The 14,639-nt window shown below is 33.8% G+C and overlaps 1 long non-coding RNA gene across 1 annotated transcript in view; it reads left to right on the top strand.

Annotated features, from left to right (window-relative positions):
• Positions 1-13,483: 13,483 nt before the first annotated feature.
• LOC108372030 (uncharacterized) overlaps positions 13,484-14,639 on the top strand; it is a 12,188-nt gene continuing 11,032 nt past the window's right edge. Inside the window, exon 1 of the long non-coding RNA XR_001848804.1 lies at positions 13,484-13,929. This is a non-coding gene — a long non-coding RNA (uncharacterized LOC108372030). The remainder of the gene's footprint in view (positions 13,930-14,639) is intronic.

The following is a 14,639-nucleotide window of genomic DNA, read 5'->3' on the forward strand; positions in this document are numbered from 1 at the left end:
TATTAATGATATAGGCAGCTGTTTTTCGTTCTCTAGGTTCTTGCTTTACTCGGATGACCTAAAAGTTTTTTCTTTNTACATCTCAATATTAGCAAGTTTTATCACGTAACGTTTTCCAAACTACGTAACGATGTGCAAACGTCATACAGTATCTCTGGTACTCCCCTTCAGTCAGTTTCTGAGATCAAAGACCTTGGTGTAATTTTCGATGCGTCCTTTTTATTCAATAACCACATCAATTTTATCATATCTAAATCATATGCTGCGTTGGGATTTGTTCGTCGAAATAGTAGTAATTTTACTGATCCCTACACTCTGAAATTACTCTACACGTCTTTTGTTCGTCCAAAGCTTGAATATGCAGCACTCATCTGGAGACCTCATCATAAATTTGCCATCGATATAATTGAGCGTATTCAAAAAGTTTTCCTTAAATATGCGGTTTCTTCCCTCAATTTCTCCACTCCCATCCCTCCGTACAATTCCCGCCTCCTTTTGATTAACCTTAAGTCCCTCGAAAGCAGAAGGACTATTCTTTCCTTGTCTTTTGTGCGTGGCTTGTTAAGTGGTGAAATTGTTTGCCCCGCATTACTGCTTGCTATTCAATTTCTTATTCCTGCGAGAACACTTCGTTTTAATCTTCCCTTTTACCTCAAGGCCCTCTGTACGAGTTACGCAAGAAACGCCCCGTTAGTCCGTGCACTTCGAGAACTCAACGAGATTTCGAATTCTATTTTGCTTGATTTTTCTTTGCCCAAGAATATATTTTATAGTTTTTTGAGGCCAGTGTTAAAATTTCCTATTGGGTCATTGGTAGAGCTTTCCGGCCGGTATATTAAAAAGGCAAACTGTGTGTAGGAGAAAGAGGAAACACAGTTTGCCTTTTTAATATACCGGCCGGAAAGCTCTACCAATGACCCAATATATTTTATAGTTTTTTGAATTCAATTTTATTTTAGTGCCTTCTGCACTTTAGTTCTCTCTATCGTTTTAGTCAGTAAGAACCTTTGTAGTTTATTGACTTTTGAAATAAATAAATAAATAAACATCCCCATACATTTAGCTATACAGACTATTATGAAAAAGTGGAGCATTTTGGAAAGCCACACCAAGATAACAACGAAGCAGTTCCATATATTAGAATTTTGTTTACATTACAATAATTATTTTAGATACAACAACACGTTTTACCAACAAATCTATGGCATGCCTATGGGGAATCCATTATCACCAACAATTGCAGATATTGTACTAGACAAAATACTTGACGGCAGCCTGGCTGAACAAAATATACAAATCAAATACATAGGAAAATATGTAGATGATCTATTTGCAATAGTAAAATCAAATGACGTGGAAGATATATTAAAAACCCAGAACTACACAGGTGTCACAACAATATCAAATTCCATTGGTAACAAAGTCCATTGCGTCAGGTAGGATAATAAACTACCATTCAAATCATCCGTGGAAGCAGAAAATGAACACAGCATCTAGCCTAATCAGAAAAGTTTACATGCTTAGTGATGAAGAATTCATAGAAGAAAACAAAAACAAAATTATAAACATACTAGCAAATACCCGGCGTGCTTCGCGACGCCTCGTGAGAAATTTTGCATCAAGATAAGGAGAAACCGTATTGAAACTCAAATGGGAAAACCTCTTCAGGGTAAGAATTTTGCCTTTATTAGTATCCATAATTCATCTGGCCGGCCATTGTAACCCTAGTACATATGTATGTACATATAATGTGTTTTAATCGATTGGTAATAATAATAAAAGTTAAGATCTATCTTCACAAATCAGTGCCGTATCAGTTCAGTATCATTGCCAATCAGCATCGATCAGTGATACCAATTCACACACACCCGTAGTATGTCGTCCGGTACTTTCAGTAAAATGAAGTTCATTGAAACCAAGATGACTTATTTTGATTTATTTTGGAACGAATTTCCGTCATCCCTTGTCAAGCTTGGTTTGCAGACATATTTTACTAATGATCAATTGGCAATTATTGCCAAATTATATAATTCTGGATAATTCCGTACCAACTCGATTAATTTTCCCTCCATATCAAACAAAACTTGCTATAGAATACCGTCAACTCGTCAGTGAAATACACAAAAAAATCTTTGCCGAGTTAACTACACTCTAAAAAATGTTTGTTTAAATTTAAACATATTCAAAAGGTAACCAGTTTCCTCTCTTAATTTGCACACCGTGTTAATCAGTTTAAATACTATTTTTTTACATTTATTTACCATATGTGTGGCGCACACTGGGGCCAGGCGTGCTCAAAATTCAATTTTTAGGAAAAGTTTTTTTTGGAAAAATAAAAACGCCCCCATTAAATTCTACATTTGGGGGTAAGTTTTCACCTTTCTATCGTTTTTCGGCTGGGATATGCGTGTCCAAACTTGAAAAATTTGAACAAAAAACTTTTTTTTTCAAAACTGAGAAATTAAAATGTGGAATTGAAATTGTTACTGTAAGAAAGTGGTACTATATTTCGTTATTTTGTTTTTTCCATTACTTAAAATGAAGTTTATTTATTCTTTTGCTGGATTTTGTTTGATATTATGTGTTTTAAAAAAATTGTGATTAAAAAAAAACTAAACTAACCTCTGTTTTTTGCAAGTGTAATTTTCAAAATCCCTTTTTTTTAATGCGAAAAGCGCTTTTAAATTTGACAGTACTGCAATAAAGTATGTTCCTTCCTTACTAAAAATCCGGGTTCAGAACCAAAAGCAATTTGCGCATTTTTAAATAAATTGGTTTTAAAAATTTCACTTTGACTTTAATTAAACACAAAAACATACTTCTTACTACTACTTATTTTGAGGTTGCTCAATGATTTAAAAGCGGATTTAGTTATAACAAGGACTTTAAAATCTTTAGTGAGAATCGGATTCAGTTCGAACAAGGACTTTAAAAACTTTATAGAGATCCCTATAGTAGGAAAACGGGTCGCGCTGAGAATTTAGGAGACGTTTTTAGTAGATTGCTTGTTTCATTAGACCCTCTGATTACTTGTTCGCACTTGTTCCAGTGGTCACCAACCGGAGATCTTTCTTTGCTGAAGCAATGAAATTAGTAGAACTTGAAGCGAATTATATTAGTTTAACGGGGCTTGGATGGAATTTAGATTATGACTATGAGGAATAAGTGTCACGGTATTCATTATATCGTGCTTATCTTAACTATAAGGCACCCACAGTTTTGACTATTTTTTTGATTATTGTTTAATTACACTGTGAGACAAATGGTAGGGGTCAGTGATCGGGAAGGGTTCAAACTACCGTGGAAAGTTATATCACGTCTAAGAATCGAGATATATATATAACTATCATATAGGGGAAATTGTCACCTTTGGTGGTCTTTTTTGACATAACTCGAGAACCACTAGTCCGATTTTACTCAAACAAATTTAAAAAAATTAAAAATTACAATTCCTTTAATCTGTTCATATAACGTTTTTCTATATAATCAAGTTTTAAAAAAATTTAATATTTTAGGCAAAAAATATTTTTTTTCTTCATACATTTATTTTTATCGGCAAAACAACATCAACAACAGTTTTAAAAAAATTTAATATTTTAGGCAAAAAATATTTTTTTTCTTCATACATTTATTTTTACCGGCAAAACTGTTGATTATATAGAAAAACGTTATATGAACAGATTAAAGGAATTGTAATTTTTAATTTTTTTAAATTTGATTTTGAGCAAAATCGGACTAGTGGTTCTCGAGTTATGTCAAAAAAATACCACCAAAGGTGACAATTTCCCCTATATGATAGTTATATATATATCTCGATTCCTAGACGTGACCCAGCGAAACGCCGGGACAAGTATAACTTCTTTTTGACCGATATAACATTTCCCGTTGGTTTCATCCCATCCCGATTTTGACCGTCGCATAGTGTTATTATTAATAATTTTTTTTATTTTTATAAAAATTTATTTTATTTCTTAACAAAAATCGAATAAAGCTAAGTTTCAAACTTCGTAAAAATATCGATGTTTTTGATGAGGTATTTAAAAAAGATTTTGAGTGCAAGTTTGAAGTAGCTCGGACATACCGTTGATTTTTGGCAAGTTTTTTGGTGAAGGTGTCGCTCATTTTCTCCAAATTGTCGAACATACTTCGTATAGAAATACATACGTAAGTCCTAGCTATTTCAAACTTGCACTTTAATGTATGTACTACAATTAAATGGGTTACAAAACTTCATACTCAAAATCCTTTTAGTAGTGCGTATCATAACTATAAGAGATCCACATATTGAAAAGTTTTGACTATTTATTTTATTAACCGACTTCAAAAAAGGGAGGAGGTTATGAGTTCGTCGATTTTTTTTTTTTTTTTATGTATGTTACCGCATAACTTTGGGCCACGTTAACCGATTTCGATAATTCTATTTTCACCTCAAAGGTGGTCTCATACTAATTTTGTTTAGATCCGATAATTGGATCATGAAAACTTAACTCGGTTTTGATTTTTGCTTAAAAATCACTTGTGTTTACTTTATTTTAAATAATTTTTTTTCTAAAAATATAGCTGATTTTTTAATTAATTTATGTTTTTAATTAGATACATTACTTGCTTATCGATATTTTGTGTGCTTAATTTGTAAGTTTGTAACCAAAAATAATTTCGAATTTTTTGACAAATTTTTCAAAAAAAGTGTTTTCAGAGAGCTGAAATTATTTTTACTTTCAACTTTGTTTTGACCATGGATTTATCCCATTATGTTTAACATTGAAACGTAAATTTTTGTATCTAGTATTTCATATCTTTTACTATCTAACTGATCTCTGTATAAATGACTTAACCTGTTTGAAGCTCTTTCGTAGTGATTACAACAAATACACACTTTGTTACTGTTACTACATTTTATAGCTTTTAACTTAGTTTTAAGTATTGCGAATTCATAGCGGGTGAAATCAAACAGCATATATGTATTGTGTAGCTTGTACACACTTTCGTAGTAAATTTACGCACATCACAGCAGTTATATTACACTCTACAAAGTCCGAAATTTAAACAAACTATTCGTTGAATAATCGAGCATGTAATTTCGCGAATAATAAGGTAGGAAATCAGTAACCTACCTTTTAGTTAGGAAATCTACAGTATCGGTCATATCTATAGCACGCCATTTCAAAGTGATATTGTGTGCCACTTATGTTTATTTATTAATTTTTAAGAATTTTCAATTAAAATATAGTTCATTCTCAGACAAATTCGATACAAACCCAAGCTTAATAATTTGTAGAAAGCTACAAAAAAGTGCAACAAATTTTCACATAAATTTCAAACTTTTTTCTCGGAAGTGTTAGAATTTTTTGAGTACACAGTTTTTTAGCCCCTTCAATTTTAGTCTGATAATGTGCAAATTTGAAGTGGCTACGAATTACCGTTTATTTTTTAGAATTTTTTTGTCGCATTGGCTTCCATATAATGAATAAACTCAATTTATTTGTATATGGAAGAAATCCGCAACACCTTTGGCGAAAAAAATTCTAAAAAATCAACGGTAACTTTTAGCCATTTGAAACTTGCACATTATCAGACTAAAATTGATGGGGCTAAAAAACTGTGTACTCAAAAAATTCTTACACTTCCGCGAAAAAAGTTTGAAATTTAGGTGAAAATTTGTTGCACTTTTTTGTAGTTTTCTACAAATTGTTACTCTTGGGTTTATATGGGGTTTGTCTGAGAATGAACTGTATTTTAATTGAAAATTCTTAAAAATAAATAAATAAACATAAGTGGCACACAATATCACTTTGAAATGGCGTGCTATAGATATGACCGTTACTGTACATAATTTTTTCTTAGAATGTAGTTAACTCAGAATCGGCAGTTAACTACAGATTTTCAGTACAGCACTGTGAATTTGGCCCTAAGGGCCGTTACTTTAAATATTTTAAAGTATAGATAAATCATTAGTTAAACTTAACTACAACAGTTTCTATAGAATTTTCTTAGTGTTCACAATTACACAGCTTACACATAAAATGTTTAAAATTTGCTCTAAAAGTTTTTTGTTTAAATTAACGCATATTAAGAGAGGTTACCAGTTTCCTCTCCTAATATGTGCAAATTAAGACACCGTGTTAATAAAACTAAACACTACCTGTTTACTTTTACATACCAAATTTTTTCGCTTAGATATTACGCATAAAATGTACTTAATTTTTTTTATAGTAGGGAATGTATTTTTGCGTTAAAAACGTTTGCAATTTTAAACATTACGTGTGTATATTTTAAACATCTCATTTTCAAAAATTCAGTCTTGAACATCTTATGCGTATACTTAGACAGATTTGGTTTGAAAATAAACACTTTTCTGTAGCAGTTTTACATGCGGTTTTTAGAGTGTATAAAAAAATTGCGGAACGATCACTGAAGCAGTACTGGCGGCACTGTGCCGGACGGTCTGAACAACTCTATTTGGGACTGGGGCAACGATATTATATCTTTCACTGATACTGATAGGTACGGAACTGATATGTGTAGATAGACTTTTATTGTAAAAATCCTCTATATAATTGATTTGAGGTCGATAAATAGACGCATCACACTCAACAGTCAGAGCAATCTCCTGTCATCACACAAACAATCAGAGCATACGCGTCTTGGCACCCACGTCATTGTTGACAGCTACAAGTTTGAAAAAGTAGACGACTTCGTTTATTTGGTAATCAGCATTAACACCAATAATAATGTCAGCCTTGAAATCTAACGGAGAATCACTCTTGCCAACTAGTGCTACTTTGGGCTGAGTAGACAATTGAGAAGTAAAGTCCTCTCTCGTCGGACAAAGATCACACTTTATTAGTCACTCATCATGCCTGTGCTGGTGTATGGACAATGAAAGCATCTGATGAGGTGGCTCTTGGAGTTTCCGAGAGAAAGATTCTGCGCAAGATTTACGGACCTCTACGCGTTGGTGATGGCGAATATCGCACGCTGTATGAGCTTTACACCGATATAGACATAGTGCAGCGAATTAAAATTCAGCGGCTCCGCTGGCTTGGCCATGTCGTTCGAATAGACAGAAACGCTCCTGCTCTGAAAATTTTCAACGCGGGCCGCGATGCTGGTAACAGAGGGAGAGGAAGGCCTCCTCTGGTTAGGCGGTTACAGCGCCAATAAAGAAGAAGGAGAAGAAATAAACGCAGATCTAATTCCGATTGCAGGCATCGTTTCTATTCGCGCCGCCGCTACTATTCTCCAATTACGGGCCATTGCTCTTGCGGCTCTCGTTTGTCGACAAATTTATTTTAGCTTTAGGCATTTTTAAACACTTCGCACTATTCTGTTATTTTAAAGATTTTTTTTTTATTTAGTAACGAAATTCCACTTTGTATAAGCCAAAAGACTCAGCCTTTAACGCAGTTGCTAATTATCAACTTCGCGAAACAATGTGCCGAATTCACATGAACCCCATAGAGATATATATGTACATATGTAGCAGAGTGTCCAGATTTGGCGATTTCGCGCCAATTTGGCGATTTCTTTTGGATATTTGCGCGTAAAAATTTAGGAAATCGCCATTGGCGATTTTTTCCCTTGAAATAAATTTTTTCCAATTATAAAAATATATAAAACTTAGTTTTCCACGATAATTTTACAGAAGAGGCTAATGAACTGCGTGATAAACTTGGCTTAAGAAGCATATTAAAAGACTGTCAAAAATGTTTAATCACCCTAATCGAAGAACTTTGAAACGATTGCCTAGTAATTTAAATACTTTTAAAAAAGCTTTGATTTTGTCACCAGAAAAGTGTGTGAATCACAAAAGGGTGAGTTTCAGGGACCTTCCAATTCACTATTTGACTTTGAAGGAATGAAAAGCAGCGGAAACTGAATATTTAAATCTTTTAACTTTCCCATGGAATAACTTTTCTCAGAACCATTCCATCCGACTCTGAAGAATTTTTTATAATTGCTGACGGAGTAAAACCGCTACAGGCAATAAAATAATTGGAAATATAAGTAAATTCATATTATTATCCTTGCCGCACTCACATGCTTTGTTGAGCGCGTTTTTTCCATAATGAATTCCACAAAAACTAAGATTCGAAATAGGATGAGGTTGGAAAGCCTTAATTCAATAGTTCGAATAAAATAAAATGTTATATGAAGGCTAATAGTTTCTGCTGCAAAAAGTTTCCAATATCAAACAGTATGTCATCAAGGTTGAATTGCTCAATACATATATGACAACAACAGAAATGTAAATCATTCAGACACTATAGGTGATTTTGAAGAAATTGTGGAAATAGCTGATCTCGCCTTTTTATTTAATTTTTAGCGCCGAGCTCTTAAAAGCGGATTGTGCGATTAATCAATTAATATAAGTTATAATAAATTTAATAATTTCGCAGTCCTATTGCAAAATGTGNGATTACATTTGTATGGGAATTTGTCGTATGTGCCACATACGACAAACGTTTTATGATTAAAAAAAAGGTACGTTTGTATGGGAATTTGTCGTATGTGACGCATTTTCAGCACATACAACAAAAGGCATACCCAATCATTAATATTATGTAACATACGACAAAATGCGCACGAAATATCTCAAAAACTAATGGAGATATAAAAAAATGGATTGCAGAAATCGAAAGAGCATGTCCAACTTAGTAAATCTGCATCAAAATCCCAAAATCGTGATTTTGCACATTCGTCATCCGTTTTCTGAGGCGACGATATGTATGCATGCCCAGCAAAAAATCGGTAATCGCTTTTAGTTGTAACGTGTTCTAGAAGGCAAAGCGTTATAATGCCTTCGAATTTTTTCGCTTCTTTTAGGCATTGTCGGTAATGCAAAGTAGAATGTCCTACAAAATTTTTTTATTATTTCACTTCTTTGCTTCATTTCGGGGAATGCAAAGTAGAATGTCCTACAAAATTTTTTTATTATTTCACTTCTTTGCTTCATTTCGGGGAATGCAAAGTAGAATGTCCTACAAAATTTTTTTATTATTTCGCTTCTTTGCTTCATTTCAGGAAATGCAAAGTAGAATGTCCTACAAAATTTTTTTATTATTTCACTTCTTTGCTTCATTTCGGGGAATGCAAAGTAGTATGCTGCATCGTAGTCAGCTGAAAAATAAAATGCATATCCAAAAAAATCTTTTTCTACCGTTAGTTTCATGTTTTGCTTTGTTCAATTTAAAGCGAAGTTGAAGTCAGTCAATGAAGTGAAGTACAAGAGTGAGGAAGTACAATTTTAAGCTTAATTAAATATGCATGTATGTACATACCGATTTTTAAGTAAAATCTAAATACCCAAATAAATACATATGTTTGTATAAAAACTGATTTATACAAATTTTAATTAATTTTAATCTTTTAAGACATTATCTGATTTCAATTTAATATAAATAAGTATGTACTCATCTAGGCATTCTGCATTAGTTTCTCTGTAAGGCATTCTTTGTTCGCTTCTCTGGATTCTGTTTATCCATGAGTTCTCCCTTCGTTTGAAGGTAATGCTGCGGGTAAGGGCTTACCGCCAATGACATGCCCATGTTAAAATAATGCCATCCTGAAGCGAAAGGGTAAGCGATTCCCATCGCCTAGCTCGTTTCCACTTTCGCTTCTGTGGTAATCGTGTTTTTGCTGGGTGTATTCAAGTCTAACTCAATTGATTGAATGTTGATCCGTTGAACTAACATTGTTGAGTTTTGTTTTGTGCAGAATTTGCATGAAGCGAAGCAGACATTTCTTTGTTATTTATTCTGCATGCTACTACAGCGATGTAAAATTAAATTTCTGCTGCGCAGCGGCAACTTTTTTTCATCTTTATGATATAAAGGAAAAGCTGAAGATGACTGTATGTATGCCACACCAAGAAGCTTACAGTGAGCTTGTGCCGATATCGCAGGAAGCAGCATTTTGAATTAAAAACAAAAACAGTTGTCAAACTAAATACACGATGTACAGTGTTTGCTTGTTTTGAACGCAGCGCTGCTTGTAAATACATAAATTTCGCTTTGGGCGCAGCGCTGTTTGTACATAAGTATCGCTTTGCGCATGCCTGAAGCTGACATAGGTTCTTTTTTTATTTTTGCGCTGTGCTAGCTGAGTATAAAAAGAGAAGGGAATAGAGATAAATATGTATGTGGTTTGTTGATGCTCTCTAAACACAAACGCATTAAAGGAAAACGGTCTAGCAATAGTTGCGTTCCAGATGCTTCACGATATTCACGATTTGCACGAACAGCTGTTTTTTCCATTAATAAACCTTATGGGAGGTGGTCACCTGGAACGACTTCCTGTAAAAACCTGCAAATCGTGAAGCATCTGGAACGCAACTAATGCGTGGTATTGTTGATCAACTTAATACTTTTATTGAACATACTTATTATTAAAATTTCATTTTAAAAATACCACTGTGTCCTACTGTGGTAGAAATATGCCATAAAACTTGAATCATAGAAATCGACCCAGTACATCGGCTGTTTTGCTCTCACGTTTTTTTTTTTGTTTTAATTGTATATAGTATAGATTGTAGAAAAATAGCTACCCGCGCGCAATAACACAACGGCTAATAGACACAACTGAAAGCAAAATTCGCAGTCCAAATAACAATAGCAAAGGGACCGTTGATAACACGAACAACAAATATATTGCAATTACTTATATCCCGGGGCTAACAAATAATCAAGTACTTAGGCGAATAATATAACATAGTTAAGTAGTTATAGAGAATTGTGATGTTTTGTGCTAATGATTGTTGAATTTATAATTTAAATGTAAGTTAAAAAATTTTGTATAAGCCTTTTTGCTATACATATGTTTGTTAATATTGTGATTGTAATTAATAATAATAATAATTCATTGGCGCTGACACATATGTTAGTGTTTGGCCGAGTTTCTCTTCCGATTTGTGGCGTGCGCCTTGATGTTTTCACACAAAATGGAGGGACCTACAGTTTTACGCCGACTCCGAACGGCGATTGTATTTTTATGAGAAGCTGGTTTTCATGGCAGAAAGCGATGGCAGGAGCGACCGCTGTTAAGAAAAAACCTTTTTTCTAAATTTTTTTGGATTTTGCTTTGACCAGGTCTTGAACCCAGGCGCTGCGAAGTGGAAGCGCGCACTGCTTACCACTAAACCACGGCGGCCGCCGTTTAAAGTTTAATAAAACAGATTCCCTGAGGAAGACGCGAAGCGTCGAACCGCGTAGGAGGGAAGGAAGAAAATTTACTTTCGTTTCTCTTTTTCATCTACCGAAGTAGCTCCATAACCCAGCAAACAATTAATGCAAATTTTTCAGTCCAGAGAATGATTTGAGATTAAAATCAAAATGTAGTACAAAGTGTGTTTGTCTTACATATATTTAACAAATTTTAATATTGTCAATGTTATTGTGGCTTATTAAAATTTTATTTTTAATATTTTTTATTGAGCTTTGTACCACATGTNAATAGTTGCGTTCCAGATGCTTCACGATATTCACGATTTGCACGAACAGCTGTTTTTTCCATTAATAAACCTTATGGGAGGTGGTCACCTGGAACGACTTCCTGTAAAAACCTGCAAATCGTGAAGCATCTGGAACGCAACTAATGCGTGGTATTGTTGATCAACTTAATACTTTTATTGAACATACTTATTATTAAAATTTCATTTTAAAAATACCACTGTGTCCTACTGTGGTAGAAATATGCCATAAAACTTGAATCATAGAAATCGACCCAGTACATCGGCTGTTTTGCTCTCACGTTTTTTTTTTTGTTTTAATTGTATATAGTATAGATTGTAGAAAAATAGCTACCCGCGCGCAATAACACAACGGCTAATAGACACAACTGAAAGCAAAATTCGCAGTCCAAATAACAATAGCAAAGGGACCGTTGATAACACGAACAACAAATATATTGCAATTACTTATATCCCGGGGCTAACAAATAATCAAGTACTTAGGCGAATAATATAACATAGTTAAGTAGTTATAGAGAATTGTGATGTTTTGTGCTAATGATTGTTGAATTTATAATTTAAATGTAAGTTAAAAAATTTTGTATAAGCCTTTTTGCTATACATATGTTTGTTAATATTGTGATTGTAATTAATAATAATAATAATTCATTGGCGCTGACACATATGTTAGTGTTTGGCCGAGTTTCTCTTCCGATTTGTGGCGTGCGCCTTGATGTTTTCACACAAAATGGAGGGACCTACAGTTTTACGCCGACTCCGAACGGCGATTGTATTTTTATGAGAAGCTGGTTTTCATGGCAGAAAGCGATGGCAGGAGCGACCGCTGTTAAGAAAAAACCTTTTTTCTAAATTTTTTTGGATTTTGCTTTGACCAGGTCTTGAACCCAGGCGCTGCGAAGTGGAAGCGCGCACTGCTTACCACTAAACCACGGCGGCCGCCGTTTAAAGTTTAATAAAACAGATTCCCTGAGGAAGACGCGAAGCGTCGAACCGCGTAGGAGGGAAGGAAGAAAATTTACTTTCGTTTCTCTTTTTCATCTACCGAAGTAGCTCCATAACCCAGCAAACAATTAATGCAAATTTTTCAGTCCAGAGAATGATTTGAGATTAAAATCAAAATGTAGTACAAAGTGTGTTTGTCTTACATATATTTAACAAATTTTAATATTGTCAATGTTATTGTGGCTTATTAAAATTTTATTTTTAATATTTTTTATTGAGCTTTGTACCACATGTGATGTGGTGATCTCCGAAATAGTGCTATAAATTCTACCGTTTAGACTTTGTTGCTTTTTCAATTTTTCCTAATAAACAATCGTGGTACAAAGCTCAATAAAAAATATTAAAAATAAAATTTTAATATTGTTAATATTTTATGCAGTGCAAATATTAATTCACATGAGAGCTGTGATATCGAAAATGTGCCACAGATTTGGATATGGAAATAAATATACGAGATGATGATAAGGGCATACCTCAAAATCCGATGAGTCTGTCACTAGTGGTATTGTACAAGAAGAACAGAATGCCGAGAAATCTCTACAAACATCGCCACAGGATTTAAATGCAAATAAACGATGTATTTTTTGTGATAAACGCAAGACAACGTCATTTAAATCTAAATTATTCTTCTGCGAATTGAAAGAATATACATATGCACTTTTATTCAAAGTATTGATGACCAAATGTTTGCAATTTCGACAAAAAACGCAGTACGGCTTCACATCAGACATCTTTAGACAAATTTGGCATGCACTTGTTTTCACTAGATAATTCACGGAGACTGCATAATTGTGCATACTTACAAGTAAAAAATTGTCTTCTTCTGCCTGGTTAATATCGTGTCAAAATGTACAAATACAAACATTTTGACAGGGTGTTCTTGAACCGCGATATAAAGGAAGCAGAGATGGTGAATGTGACTATAGTCGTTAAAATAAACGTAAAAATTGGCAAAATATAGATATATTTTAATCAATTCCGATTGTTTAACCATCATTCTAATATTTTTAGGCGTTTTGGCCAATAACTTATATTTATACACTTATTACAGCGTAGTAGCCGTGGTGCTCGTGCGATGTTTGCCATGCGCAACTTCATAGGGTTGGCAGACGATCTTCGTCGTATGTTATTGGCGGCAGACTATTATTTTTCTCTTTGCTGCTGTAAAAATAAGCATTTTAACGATGAATTTACATTTTTCAATAATTGCATCTTCAGGAATCGTCAGAGAGTTGTCACAAACCAAATTAAGTGTGTGTGCAAAACAAGGGATCTTAACATCGATTTTGGTACTCGGTAACTCTGTGTTCAGTAATTTTTCCCCATGTATTTTGTTTGTGTAAAATCATATTATCATCGGTTTACCGTTTTCAGGTAGTTGGTAAACTGCAATCAGCTGTTCGAAATTTATTAAATTTTAAATCAGCTCGCTGCCGAAAGGCATAACGCAACGCATATGAGTAAGTAAAATTCATTCAATTTACTGTTACAATTTATTTATTTTTTATAGGAAAAAAGCTGCGAATTAGCTGTTGATAAACATATTTAGTTTACCAGTCTAACAAAATAAATCTGAAAATTACGTTCGCAGTTGATAGAATTTACGAATACCAGCTAGCAGTGTACCAAAACTACCGAAATGGGTGTGAAGACCTTTAATATTTGAACCATTGTCGGTTATTGTACGGGCGCCATATTTCAGTTATTTCTAGTATTCAAATTAGGGTGGCCAGATATTATAGTGACATAATCAGTACAGTTGGGATCAAAAATCAGTACAAATCCATAAAAATCAGCTCATTTTTAATCGTATTTTTATACCCGAGCGCACTTTTGCACAAGGGTATATTAACTTTGTTCACATAACGGTTTTTTGTAACAGCCAAAACGAATCAAGATAGATATAGACAAATGTATACATAAATGCTTAGAATGAATAGAGAAGTCGATTAAGCCATGTCTGTCTGTCCGTCCGTCCGTGTACACGATAAATCGAGCAAAAATTGAGATATCTCAACGAAATTTGGTATGTAGGTTTCCATTTATCCAAGGTAGGTTGGTATTGAAAATGGGCGAAATCGGACTGTAACCACGCCCACTTCCCATATAACGGTAATTTTCAGAAATGCGAAAACTGCGATATTTTAGTAACTATTAAAGATTATTCACT

The sequence above is a fragment of the Rhagoletis zephyria genome, unplaced genomic scaffold, assembly GCF_001687245.7.
Source record: "Rhagoletis zephyria isolate East Lansing unplaced genomic scaffold, Rhagoletis_zephyria_1.1 Rzeph_scaffold_05380, whole genome shotgun sequence".
NCBI classification, from domain to species: domain Eukaryota; kingdom Metazoa; phylum Arthropoda; class Insecta; order Diptera; family Tephritidae; genus Rhagoletis; species Rhagoletis zephyria.